This window comes from Tursiops truncatus, chromosome 12 (assembly GCF_011762595.2).
Source record: "Tursiops truncatus isolate mTurTru1 chromosome 12, mTurTru1.mat.Y, whole genome shotgun sequence".
In the NCBI taxonomy this organism is placed as follows: domain Eukaryota; kingdom Metazoa; phylum Chordata; class Mammalia; order Artiodactyla; family Delphinidae; genus Tursiops; species Tursiops truncatus.
The window spans coordinates 33,191,405-33,203,497 of record NC_047045.1 but is presented as its reverse complement, the minus strand read 5'-3'; the positions used below and the strand labels follow the sequence as shown (position 1 = coordinate 33,203,497).

General features: G+C 43.8%; 1 protein-coding gene and 1 long non-coding RNA gene across 2 annotated transcripts in view; one reads left to right on the top strand and one right to left on the bottom strand.

The window, feature by feature from the left end:
- Positions 1 to 12,093, bottom strand: part of GRIK2 (glutamate ionotropic receptor kainate type subunit 2) — a 1,042,171-nt gene that overhangs the window by 645,889 nt on the left and 384,189 nt on the right. Inside the window, exons 8-9 of the mRNA XM_073789463.1 lie at positions 8,690 to 11,497; positions 7,921 to 8,072 (exon numbers count right to left, since the gene is read on the bottom strand). The gene's annotated coding sequence lies outside the window, so the exon portion shown is untranslated. The remainder of the gene's footprint in view (positions 1 to 7,920; positions 8,073 to 8,689; positions 11,498 to 12,093) is intronic.
- LOC141276007 (uncharacterized) lies at positions 1,890 to 11,426 on the top strand. Its single transcript, XR_012324764.1, has 3 exons — positions 1,890 to 1,916; positions 3,693 to 3,736; positions 11,300 to 11,426. It is a non-coding gene; the product is annotated as an uncharacterized lncRNA (long non-coding RNA).

Below are 12,093 nucleotides of genomic sequence, written 5' to 3'. Positions count from 1 at the left end.
AAATGACAAGCTAAGACAAAGTCACTTTGCCTAGGAGTTGTAAAAAAAGGAAGTGGTCTAACACGGAGGAATTTACTGCAAATGTAAACTGTTTTCAGGCTGAAAGAGGGTCTTTTTATACTTTTAAAATTCTGTCCAGGAATTAATATAGATTAAAGTACAATTGGAGAGGTGAAGATAGTCTCTAAAAACTTAAGTGGGACATTCCTTGATTACTACCCAGCAATAAAAACAGATTTCTGCAAGTGGCCTTTTAGGGGGGAAAATGTTGAATTAAAAGGAGGGAATCATATTTCCCACCCATTTTTACCTTATCTAAAGTAATTGTGCATATATTAAAAGACAATGATATTTGAATGGGTGCAGCAAACTCCAAAGGCTTCAGTAATTTATGTCCAAATTTCTTCTCACTTGGTTTTCTGAATATCTGTTTCTTGAAGAGCTAAAATATGGAATCATAGCTTGAGCAACACTGAGTGGCACAGTTTTGTCTAAAAATACCTTATTATTTTCTAGTGTTCTGATCAGAATATTCAGAGTCCCCAGACAGTGACTGTCTTGGCTTTCACAAGTAGCAATTTATTCAAGAAAAAAAGTACAGAAATATATTTTCTTTTAACATAAAAATATATTTTATTATTGAAACAGGTAATATGCTGTCCTCCATGCATATAGATTAAAATATCCAATCCTAATATTTTACATTAGTAAGTGAAACAAAGATGGATAGTGATATATTACTATATATTAATATTTTTAAGTGATCAGGAAGCACAAAACGCAAATTGCTGGACCTGTATCTTAAAATTAATCTTTTTCATAACCAACTAACAGAGCATAGGTTAACCCTTATGAAAAAATTATAAGATCATATCATATTTAAAGAATATCTAAATTTTAAGTAAGGAGCGATATGAGTACTATTTCTTCCAGATAGCAAAATTTTTTAAATCTATTTTAAATCTATTTTTTCTTAAGCTATTGTAAAATGCTGATTTGAAAATAAACCTACATTTTGCAAAGGCATTAAGTGGGCATTGATTTTTTTTTTAAGATGGAGGCATAACTGCAGTGTCAAAAATAAGTATCATGAATGACTAGTTCTGCAATGTAGCAGGCAATTCAATCAAATAATTTGACTATTTGAGCACTTTAAAAGGAACACCTTGTGCTAAAACCAAGGGTATCTAGCGACTCCTTCAGTCCATGTTTAAAACACCTCTTGTAAAGCATGTACAGCCCAACATGTCCTGTCTTGTATTTGCTGTCTCATTTATTCCATTCTATTTGTTCCTTTTCTTTTTGATCATTGCAGAGATAATAATGACTGCCAGGGCAACAATAAATATTCTTATGTTTTCATCCGTCAATATAATTGATATCTACTACCTGAAAATAGCATGCTCTGTTGTGACTAATCAAAATACTGCAGTTTTGAAGTCTGGTTGTCATTTAATTGAACTTCAGAAAACAAGATGTACCATACATAACTCCTTGTTCATGTATTCTGTTAACATAATGGCATCTGACGTTACAGTTGTAGCTTTTCTACTTAAAACTAGCATTCTAAATTATTTAGTTTTTGTGGGATTATTTATTGGGTGTCTAGTTGAAAAGTGAAAGATCAAGCTTCTAATTTCATGAAGTTCTTACACAGTAAATTAAGCAGTAAAAAGTCTATCACAAATTTTTCCTACTATTAATTGGTCCCCAAAGAACCAATTTTGCACATATGCTAAATTAGGCTCATTTACATCCATCAGCTAATCCGAAAGGCTTCAACACCACAGACAGCAACTCCACCTGTCCAATTGAACTTCTGCAAGACAGGAGACGACCTTTCTTCAGTACCGCGGACAGCGCTCCAGACGTCAATTTATTCTGGAGCAGTACCTTGAAAGTAGTACATTGAATGGGTAATGTGCCATTTGAAGTGACAGTGTGCATATTTCTGCTGTACAGACTCTGGGAGTTTGAATTATGGCATTGTTCACATTGTCAGAAGGACTATTTTGTCAACTGTGTTGTGTATATATTTCAGTGTGACTTAACTGGGATTGCTTAGCATACCCAGGATGTGCTAATAGCCATCCCTTTCCAGGGCATACTACTACAAAAGCCATTTACATTAACTGTGAGTTCCCTTATGAGCACTAAACTTCTTGTTTCTCAGTACAGAAAATTGCCTGAAAGACCACCAAAATTCAGAATACTGAATAATGTTGTCAATGTTCAGTGGCTAAAGACATTTCTAAAATGTACAGTTAGTTATTGCTTTAGAATTCTCCACCTCCAGATTTCCATCTGTTACAAGGGTTATCAGATTAATTTTCATTCTTTCTCATTAAACTTCACTCACTCCCAGGGCAAAAACAACAACAAAAACCCTAAAATTACTTCCCCAATACTACAACAAAATGATTTGGTGGTGTAGAAGATGCCTTATAGTAAGGCAATTGTGAAGTTATTACAAGTTTCTCCACAATACTGATACCATACATCATCGTTCTGGGGCAATATGAAGGATCGATAGAGTCATTATATAGTATTCACTGACCAGATTTAACTCATTTTTAAATTTGTCATTTGCTCCTTTCTCAAAGGAAAAAACAAACAAACCCACTGTTTGATGTCAGACAATCGTATATATTTAGCAATAATGAGATTTACACACCTTATTCCCTGTTTTCATTTGCTTTTTTTCTCATTTTAACCATATGGCAACCTTTATTTCTAGAAGCCAAAGCTCTGTAGGTTCCAAGGTCAAAGCAGAGATGACAAACTGCAAATGCACACACATGCATGCACACACAGGAGCTGTGTCTATAAGTAAGCCTCAAAAAAAAAACCACATAGAAGGCTGACATGAAGAGATATCAAGCCTATGATAAATTAGCAAAGAACAAAATGCATTTCATGTTCATGCAGAGCGTGTTCCAACAACAACAACAAAAAGCCATTACCTTCATCTTGCACTCTATTTTTATATTTACTGACACTAATGACCTCTTATTCTTGGGCACCATTACTTGAGAAGCAATTTTAGTTTTCTATCCTCCCAGTGAAAATGAATCTTATTCTAGTTAGCTGCCACCTGCTGGGGCATATACAAATGTGTAATAATCCTTACAGCACAATGTTTCAATAGACAATGCCTAAACCTTTTGCAAGAAACAGCGAATACATATCCCAGGACAACTTGAATTTCAAAGGTTCTTCCATGTTATATCTATATTTAAGTTTTTCACATGGAATTCTTTTTAAGAATTCCACTTGACGTGTCACTGAAGTCCTGCTGTTGTGTGACATTTGAGAAACCTCATCTTATAGTTAACACCTGACCTATTCTTCCACACATGTGGCCTGTTGTATTGCAGCTAAGCTAAAATAAACAGCCTGTTCATCCATGGCATTAGAGGTGCCAGAGAATAATGTCAGAGCTCATATCAGTTAAAACCACACTGTTGCATGTTTGCACTTCACCCTTCCTAACTATGAATGCTATGCTATGCAATCCCTTGTGATTCTGAACACATTTCAGCGTTCCACCAACATTCTGCTGCATTGATGATTAATGACATTTACAGTTTTAATTTTTAGATGCGAAAAGAAGTGTATCTTAATTAAGAAACTGAATTAGCATAGATTACATGACCTGGAATCTTTTTTTATTTTTATTTTTTTAATTTCAGAGCTGTGCAGTCTTAAACGGGTTTGAATAGAAGAAAACAAGCAGGTAAGACTTCTAGCATCACTTATTTCTCTAACACTTTATTCAGTGTGTTTCGTTTGTTTAATTAATAAGTTCCTAGGGCCATTGGAAGCTGCCTTGGTGAGTACAGGAATGGTTTCTATAAAAAGTTACAAGGTAATGAACTTAGACAAATCAAGATTGAAATATCAGTGCCTATCTTCCAGTAACTAAACTACAAACTAAGATCCAAATGAATCAATCATCTCGTGAAATTAAAATAATTATTAATCCATAAGGTAACTTCTGATGACATAATACTTACAGCATGAAGATGAAGAAATGATAGAAGGTAATCTGTGCGTTACCAAAAGGATAGCAGTAGTAGTTAAGTTGTCTAACATCCCTTAGTCCCTAAATTGGAAAGGCTCAGCTAGGTCCCCTTGTTTAGTAAAGAACTCCTTGAAGGTAAAAATATCGGAGGGTGAGAGTCATTAAAAGTTCTTGACGTTTGTGATCCACCCTGGTGATACTTTTCTCCTCGCCCTAATGGGACGCCCTCCGAGTTTTTTCAGACGCTCTCAACACTGGCACCGGACAAAATGAATGTCTGTACTTCCTCAGCACGGAACTAGGGAGCATGGTTAATGGAAGAATGGGAGGATGGAAGGAAGGCTGGGGAGTCTGTCAGACCCGCAGGCAGACACACAGCTTCTTGCCATCTGTCTCTCTTAGCCTCGCGTGAGTCCCAGCAGCTGAGGCCACTTCCTGACCCGTCCACTTATTATTTTATGGGGAGAACGCGAGCGCCTGCAGGTGAATTGGCTTAAGCGAGCGGGACAAAGCCGCTCGCAGTGACTCGGTCCAGCGGCTGCCCCGAGCGCACCGGCTCCGCCGCGCCGCTGCTCGCCTTCTTCCTCTCCAGGCGGAAAATGCCCCTCGCCCACGCCGGGTCCCTCCTGTCCTCGTGGGAACAGACACCTCAGGAGGCAGCCCGGAGCGGAGCCCACCCGAGGGAAGCCCTTACCTTTCGCAGGGGGTGAGGTGCACGGAGAGGGGGAGGGGTGGCCCTCGGGGAGGAGCAGCCGGAGGAGGTCGAGCTGGAAGTCTCCGGCTCCCGGACGGAGCAGCGCAGCCGCGGGCGCCGAGCGCAAGTGACGGCGGCAGCTGAGACGGAGACCGTGGAGCAGCAGCGGCGGCGGCGGCGGCGGCGGCGGCGGCGGCGGCGGCGGCGGCGGCGGCGGAGACAGACACGCCTCCTGGCGGGGGTTCCTCGCCTCTTGCTTTAAAGGCGCCGCGCTCTTTTCCCCGCGGCCCCGGCGCGCTCTGGGCCGCCGCGGCCACCAGGGCGCAGCGCTCGCCCCTGGACCGCAGGAGCGAAAGTGCGAAAATGCTGGGCGCCCACACAGACGTGCACGTTATGAACTCCCCGGCCTGGACTTCGTCCCCAGCGTACAGCCCTGCTAACTCTGAGATGGGGCGACTGGGAATGTGATGCTTGGTTAGGGAGTGATGCAAATCGCCAAGGAATTTGCCTGGCTCTGGGTGGTTGGCAACACGTATAAGTAGCCCGAGCGCGTTTGGTTCTGGGTGGTGGTTTTCATGCCTCTCCGAAACCATGGCAACGAAACTTCTCAGCTGCCAGGATTTGAGGAGCAGCTGGTAGTCTTCAAAGTGGCCCTCTTAGTCCAACTACTGCCATTTCCCTTTGAAGTCCACGGGAAAGAACTTGACCTGCGCCTCACCCCCACCTCCACCTCAAGTGCACCCTACCAATGCGCTTCCCACTTGCTGCCTGTACCCCCTGAGACGTCTGGAGTCACGGCGCCCCTCTCCCTGCCTTCGTTTCTAAAAACAGAAAGGGACACTCCCGAGTGTAGGGAGCTGGGGGCGGGAGGGTCGGCGGACAGTCTCTGTGCCGGTCTGGCGCCTTAATGGCCGACGCCTCCTTTCCTCCCAGGTCCCTGACCTCCCAAATGAATTGCAGAAAGGAGTTGGGTTTGAGATCTGGTGGGCACCGAACCGGTTAGACGCAGACTCAAAGGTTGGAGAAACAAGACTGGGGAGCATTCCAGGCCTGGCGGCCGCCGGTCGAAATTCTCTAGATTCTATAGTCTAGAAGACTTCTTAAATAGGCCCGAGTTGGGGAAGGGCGCCTAAGTCCCCTAGTCTTCCCGCAACCCGGCTTCCAGGGAGGGGCCGCCGGCGGCGAGCACACCCGGCTCCCCGTGCTTCTCAGTAGAAACGATTAGCTTCTGCAAACAATCCCGGATCTCCGCTCCTCTGGGTCGGAAACGTCAACATCTATTCAATACCGTTGCTATTTTATCCTCGGCCCTACACTATTATCTAGAGCAGAGACTTTACAAGTTGCCCCCAGAGGAAGTTGGCGAGCAGCGATTCGCTGGGAGGTTTAAGTGAGGCTGAACGGGAACAGGCCGGGCGCGCTCGGCCAGGGAACAAATTTCAACCGGGCTGTGTAAGGAAGGGGCCAGGTGAGATCCCGTGGCTCTCCTGAGTCCTCGAGCTGCCCTCATCCCTGGGGACACTGTAGTTTCTAATTCCCAAGGCCGGGGAAGTAGAGAGACTCTGTGTCCCCAGGGACTGGTCGTCTGGGCTGGAGACAAGCGTTTGTCCTTTTGTTGCTTCTTCCCTGCAGGCCTGGTAGAGTTAAGCCCTCCTCCGCGCCTGACGCAGTATTGCCGCCCTCCACTCACTGGGGCTAGCGCCTGACTCAGCCCAGCCCTGAAACTCGCAGAAACTCAGTCCTGACAAACCCTCCCCGGCTCTCAAGCAAAAACACCAGTCTACCCTCTGGGTCACCAACTCCTGGCTCTCAAGCTCCCTACATGCCTATTGCGCCGGACCAGGTAGGGGAGACTCGGGTCTTAAAGAGGTTAAGGAGAGATGAGTTAGTGGCAGTGTAGAGTCCGTTAGTCATTTAAAGATCCCTGGGGTGGCAGGGAGGCTCCCGTAATTAAGTCAACAGCGGCCTTATTGTATGGAGTAAATAAATAGTCAATGACTCCATTGTACCTCGTGGAGCGGGCAGCCCAGACGCGTGACCGGCTCTGGGCGCCTGGGATCCAGCTGCTGTGACCTGCAGCCTAATGGGCCCTCCAGGCACAGCCAAGTTTGGGCCAGGCCCAGAAAAATACCCCATTCAATCCCATTCCCCCACAGGAGTAATGAAGACAACTTGTCTACTGGCCAAAGACACTCTCCTTGTCGTCATACAACTGGCCTCCCCACTTCCAGGGAGGGAGGAGCAAAACACTGGACACAGTAGATTCCAGTGCAAATCCCTGGGTGAAGGCATCCAGCTTTGTTTTGGTGTGACTCTGAGAGTGTGTCTCATTTAACTTTGTGATCAGCATAGGGTTTGGCATGTAGTAGGTGCTGAATGAAAGAATGAAGGGATTACTGGCTCGGTCTCCCACTTTCCACCCTGTTGTCCCCAAGACCACATTGTATCTGGGGAAGGAGAGGGTTCAGACAACTTCCTCGAAGTGCTATGTGTGTGTTCTTAGAACCTAGTCATAAACTTCTTTTCCAACCTAGTCATGAATTTCTTTTCCAGAGCAAAGGACACACTTATAAAGAGAGAAATAACAGGCGCTAGCAAGAGCGTGAGGTGCAGGAGGAGAGAGCTGGGAGGAAAGTGGAACAAATCAAAATTATGCACGTTGTTGACAAATCCATTTTCTAAATAAAATGTTATCTGGACCCTAATGAGAAAAGCAGACTAACAAGGGAGCTTTAGTCTATACACACTCATTTAAACCTTCAAAAAAATTCTCCAACACTGTGAGATCTTTTCCATAATTTATTTCAGGATTTACGAGGAGTCAGATCCCAAGTCTCTTTGGAGGAGGTGGTGAATCTTTTTCTTCTCCATTCCCAGTCATCCTTAAGACCTGACCTCCCATCTTTGAGAAGGTCACTGAGTCCCTCATTTAGAATCGTATGCAGGAACCACCTCTCCATCTTCCCTCTCAGAGTGCTCTTAGAACATTAGCATGTCTGGGATTCTGACTCCTAAGGACCGAGCAGGGACCAGTGTGAATTCCCAGGCTTACTTACTTCCAGGTTTTGTTTCTTACTGTTGGTCTGGTTTGTTTGAATTACCTGTATTCCTTCAATTGAAAAATAATATTTTGGATAACCTAGGCCAATGCCTTCATTTTACAAGCGATATAAACCAAAGTGAGAAAAGAGGAGTGACTTACTCAGGTTGTGGCAGAACTGAGACTGCATTCTAGCCGTGCAGAGCAACGTCAGCCTGTATCCTGCCATCCACTTTCAAAACTTAGAATCATATGAAGTTAGGACTATAAGTAACTTCAAGGACTTCTACTCCATTTCAGGGTCACAAATCTTTCTATGAGGGGAAAAAAAAAAACATACACATGTGCACACAGCCTGAAAATTTTGCACACAACAATAGGAGATGCATGTAGCACCTGAAGCTCATTGTGGGCTGATGAGTCCCTCAACCCCAGGCTAAGAACCACCAATCTAGTCCAACAACATCATTTTACAGATGATGAAATCTAAACAAACAAACTTACTCACAGTCCCATTGTGGGTTAAGGACAGTTCCAGGACTGGATACCTGGTGTCCACACTAAAAGTTCCAAGGGGAACAGTGGAAAGGTTTTGGATTTGGAGATGTACATAGCAATCTGGAGATAAGAAGTGATACAGCATGACCTGGAAGACCCCAGGCTTCTTGTAAGCACTACTATAAATAGGGAGAAAAGGCAAGTTGGGGTTAAGCCTAATGGTCTTCAAGGCATACGGTGGTGCCGGCTTCTATTATGTGTGGGGTGGGCTTGTTCTTGGACCCTGTTTTTACTTCTGCCTGTGAAAGTGTGGGTCGGAGAAGGTCATGATTGCTGGACCTCAGAACCCTCGAGGCTTTTGCCTGCTAGTTTTCCTAGAGGAGATGTCCCTCCATCCCCCAGGGAGGAAGGGGTGGCAGAAAGATCTAAGTACCTCCTCCAGTGCACTTTCTCCGTCTCACTGGGCACCTAGGACATAAGACTGATCCTCTTTATACTCGATAAGACCGTATCCAGACTCAACAAGTCCATGAGACCTCCAAGTCACCTGAAATGAGCGAATCATTTGCTTTCATAAAATCAGTTCAGGGCTTCCCTGGTGGCGCAGTGGTTGAGAGTCCACCTGCCAATGCAGGGGACACGGGTTCGTGCCCTGGTCCGGGAAGATCCGGGAAGATCCCACATGTTGCGGAGCGGCTGGGCCCGTGAGCCATGGCTGCTGGGCTAGCGTGTCCAGAGCCTGTGCTCCGCAATGGGAGAGGCCACAACGGTGAGAGGCCCGCGTACTGCAAAAAAAAAAAAAAAATCAGTTCACTTTTTCATGTGTAAACCTGTTTTCATTTAACATCTTCCACATTTAATGAATTCCAACTTTCTCAGCGTCAAAGCTCACTCAGTCATTTCACTTTTGCCTGGACTCCTGAAATAATACCCAAACCATAGTACTTCTCAAGTACTCTACTTGAATGACTTACAAATGCGTGAGCATTTCAAAGATTCTCCCTCACCCTTCATACTAATATAAGTTTTAGATTCTTGAAGTTACCTCGTACTGTCTCGGTGCCGCCTCCTCACTACTATTGCCCCTTTCCCTCACCAATCTCTAAATGTCCAAGTCCTTCTTCAACCCCTAGCTAATTTATTTGTTTTTTAGCAAGTATTTGTTAAATGCCTATTGTGTTTTAGGGGGAAAAAACAACGAGGAAAAATGTAGGCAATATACTTTGTAAGATATTTCTTTTTTTAAAAATAAACTTATTTATTTATTTTTGGCTCCGTTGGGTCTTCGTTGCTTTGCGCGGGCTTTCTGTAGTTGCGGCGAGCGGGGGCTACTCTTTGTTGCGTCGCGCGGGCTTCTCACTGTGATGGCTTCTCTTGTTGAGGAGCTCTAGGCGCGCGGGCTTCAGTAGTTGCGGCTCGTGGGCTCTAGAGTGCCAGCTTAGTAGTTGTGGTGCATGGGATTAGTTGCTCTGCGACATTTGGTATCTTCCCGGACCGGGGCTCGAACACGTGTGCCCTGCATTGGCAGGAGGATTCTTAACCACTGTGCCACCAGGGAAGTCCAATACTTTGTAAGATATTTCTAAAGACACATGGTAACTCCTATTAGCAAGACCATGATATTCCTGCTCCTCCCTTTGTAGAAAGCACTGATATAAAAGTAGGAGCGTATTGCACATAAGTGGCATCTTTTAGAGAGGCATTGTACTAGAAAATATTTTTTATTAGACTCCCCATCCCACCTGCACAAAGGAGGGAAGAAACCATGCAAAGGCAATGAAGATCTTTAGGTGTATAGACAAGTAGAGAGGGGGGTCCACTCTGGATGAGATAAGGCACCCAGGGACATGTTTCCTCAAAGCACAGGATCTAACTTGTCAGATCATGAAGGAACTGCCAAACACAAATCCTCAGGACCATTCCCCACCTACCCTTAGTCTCTACTCTTTCTTGGAAGCTTAATGCAAGGTTTCGGGGAAGAAAACTGTTATTTATGTAAGTCCTACTCTATTTTAGAACACTTTCATATAAAATATCACATATGACTCTTTGAATAGTCTTCTCAAATATATAATTACTATTTTAAGGACGATAAAACTAAAACAGAGAGGTATGTAACTCGCTTATGGACACACAGCTAGTGAAGGCAAAACTGGGATTCAATACTTTGTAGTTTATTGTTCTTGCTGGCACATGAAAGGAGGCAGGCGGAATAAAGCAGTATGTGCCCCAGCTCTTTGTCTCTTATCCTGAGGGTTTCAGATGTTGTTATTAACTGTGAGGGATAAAGCCCAACAGTTTAGGCTGGGAATATGGAGGGCAGGAGAATATGGAGCAACTTGGGTTGAGCAGATTTGCTCCCTCAGAAACCCCCTGAGAAAACGATTTGTCTGGAGCCAGAAATCAGAAGCAGTGGCCTCTCAGAGGGGAAGCCAGCTTAAAAGGAAGCAGAGGGCTCTTCTGTTAGAGTCCAAGGAAACTCCCAGAACTTGATCTGATCCCTTAAGGGTGTTCTCAACAGAAACCAAAGGATATCCTTTGCCAAGAGCATAATTCTTGCAATAAGTGAGAACTAAAGATAAAAACACTTCTGGTAATAACCATTCGTCCGTAAGAATAATACATAATACCTTCCTAGTTGTTCCTTCTATATGAGAATCTATACCTGCCAACTATTATACTAACTTTCTGACTGTATAGCTGTCCAGCACCCTCCAAGAACATTGTGTTCATGGGTCGTTCCAATGATAGGATAGAGTTCACCTGAATATGTCATAGGATTCAAGCAAACTTTGTAAACTGGTTCAGAAGGTTGAATAGGGCTCTATAATTTTCATTCAGCACTGAAACATTCTGATTGATTCAGTATATCATAAAAGCAGTTGTCAGATACAGAATTAAGACTGTTTCCTTAATGGACCCTGCCTGTAGACGTTATCCATGCTGTAGAAAGCTGTTATAGAGGGACTGACCAGGATGCCAATAGGTTTTTCCTCCTCTAATGTAGTGATGCTAATTAGCAGTTTTGAATCTCTTATTGCAGGTGAGCCCAGCTTCAAGGGCTGACATTCATTAAGGATATGGATACTGCTGACCTCCTACCTTTCACATACCTTCGGACCAAAGGATCACACGGGCTGCTGGATTAGGGCTGCCATGGGCTTGTTTGGACGTGCACTGTTGGAGAGCACGCAGCAGAGGTAACAGAATTCAGTTATGGTTTTTAATTCTGTAAATTAAGCTTAAAATGAAAAGAAAATGACCAGTCAGTAGGCTAGGATCAAAATGTAGGTCCAGGCTCTGTACACAAAGGGAAAGTGTGAGACTTGGAAAATAAACTTTTATTTTGCAATCTCTTGTCCCCACCAACTTTTAATATGTAACTGTTTCGATCTGCTTCCAGATCAGTGTCCCTTTGTAAACACATGTGAAATTTGAGTACAAAGAGACGAACAGCAATGCATCGCTTAGCTGCATCAATATTTTATGCAGTTGATCATGTAAGAATCAGAAGAGATTTAGCCTTCTCTGTGGACTGTAGGGACTAAGGTTCTGTTGACCACATTTCCACTTCACAAACAGAGCTATCCAACCAAGACTTGTTTACAAACTGGAAATGTGCTCAAACACACTGTCCCTGATATTTTGTTTGCTCTTCTAGGCTGACAAATTGCTAACTTTAGAGTTATTTCTACAATACTAGATACATATATAATTAGGAAAATAGAAGAAACAAAGTCGTGATAGGGAAACATCTCTGATGATATCTGATCATTAGAAATTGCTATTTGGGGGGATAAAACACAAGAAATGTAGTAATTTCTATAATATTTTCCA